Source organism: Daphnia pulicaria, chromosome 1 (assembly GCF_021234035.1).
Source record: "Daphnia pulicaria isolate SC F1-1A chromosome 1, SC_F0-13Bv2, whole genome shotgun sequence".
Taxonomy (NCBI): Eukaryota; Metazoa; Arthropoda; class Branchiopoda; order Diplostraca; family Daphniidae; genus Daphnia; species Daphnia pulicaria.
This window is the reverse complement of record NC_060913.1, coordinates 4,309,511-4,311,163: the sequence shown is the minus strand read 5'-3', so window position 1 is coordinate 4,311,163 and position 1,653 is coordinate 4,309,511. Positions and strand designations below refer to the sequence as shown.

Below are 1,653 nucleotides of genomic sequence, written 5' to 3'. Positions count from 1 at the left end.
TACTTATCTAATTCACTTTACTTTACTTAATCTAGATAAGTAACTAAGCGGGAATGAGCCCACGCGTACCGTGAAAATATAGTTGTTTTTGGTTAGTATAGTGAAGTATAAAAAAGTATGGTTATTATACTTACTTTATTATACTTAACTATACCCACCCAAAACCCCTGTATTTCCTCGCTACGCTCGGGCTCATTCCCGCTAAGTTACTTAACTAGATTAAGTAAAGTAAAGTGAATTAGATAAGTAAAGTAAAGTAAGAAGTTGGTCGGGTAAAATAGACTTTTACCAAATTTTTTTATTCTTATCTGTTTCTAGGAATATGGAACCAAATAGTTAGGGATTTGAAATGTGTTTGTGAATTTGAATAAAAGTGTTGGGATTGAAAGAATGAGTCGCGAAAACCGCAAGGATAAACCGACTGCCAGATTTTGTTTGCAAACCAGGTTGGTTCAAAGTTTTCAGTTTCCCATGATACTAATTTGTAGTCTATAGCCTACTGTTTACATGGTTTGGGCTTTATTTATTTGTATGAAGTTCCAAAATAGTGCATGATTTAATATCTGCTCTTTTTTACCAAAAAAATTTAGCAGTTTTCCATTGCACATTGAAACCATCGAAAAGGTTATGCTTGTGAAATTCTGGCATTTAGAAAGAAACCACGGTTAGTGATGAGTAGAGTATTCTTTATTGCAGGCCATTCACATCAATCTGTGATGGTAAGAAAGATTTGCAAGAATATTGTAATGAAAACAATGGTTGGTTGGTAATCTTTTCTTTAGTAAATGGTGGCCCTGAAAAGGTTTCGGTATTCTATTTTTAACTGGCTAGTTTTCAATCTATACTATAATGATAATTTCACTGTTCGTCTGTTCGAGAACGTACGTATACGTTCCTAATTATGGGGTACTTTTTTCCCGACATTATTCTTCTTAAAAATGTTAATTTCTGCTTGTATTCTTTAGGGTTATTAAATTTAAATTTTTTGTGTGGTGAATTTTACAGATAACATAGCCTACAATTTATATGTGGCAATAAATTCCATCTGATCATGTGGCCTGAAACTGCTGTACATTTTCCAAAAATTTCGTCTCTTGCTGCACGTACCGTCTGTACGCGTTTCGTCACCTGCAGATATACTTCAGAACAGTAAAAGTGATTATGTTGGTCAACTTTTGAACCCTAAGATTACACATTTAGGTATTTGATGACCTTGTTTCTGACAGTAATTGAGTTTTTATCGGTTTTTATTTTTTAATATTAACAGCATGGTGAAGTCTGAACTTTTTAATTGCAGTGCAATGTGCACATGGATTTGTTGCAGCCAGCTGGCGAAAGGTGTTCCTCTTGCAGGCTTGCTACCTGTACCAGTTGTAGCTTTCGTCACATGCAGCAACACTTCAGAACAATTTAAAGTAATTAAGCTGATAAACTTTTAACAGTAAGGCTGCTACACATTCATTAGTCGACGTCTATACAAGTCCGTTTCGTCGTCTTGCACATTTTGTGTGTTATTTTTTCGCAGAAAGCAAAAGGACTCTGTTGGTCTAGTTGAAATTAGAGAGTCTTTGGCGGGCATTTCAAACGCCGCTGTCAAAAAAATCAATAAGAAATTGAAATGGGGGCCATCACTAGTTGTTAATTGTCTCGGTC

At 35.0% G+C, this 1,653-nt stretch overlaps 1 long non-coding RNA gene across 4 annotated transcripts; it reads left to right on the top strand.

Annotated features, from left to right (window-relative positions):
* The first annotated feature begins 297 nt into the window (after positions 1 to 297).
* LOC124321219 lies at positions 298 to 1,393 on the top strand. Of its 4 annotated transcripts, none has more exons than XR_006914192.1 (4): positions 298 to 446; positions 591 to 664; positions 1,006 to 1,200; positions 1,268 to 1,393. It is a non-coding gene; the product is annotated as an uncharacterized LOC124321219 (long non-coding RNA). The 4 variants fall into 4 exon arrangements; XR_006914193.1 differs by having other exon boundaries at positions 591 to 719; XR_006914191.1 differs by lacking the exon at positions 591 to 664.
* Positions 1,394 to 1,653: the final 260 nt, after the last annotated feature.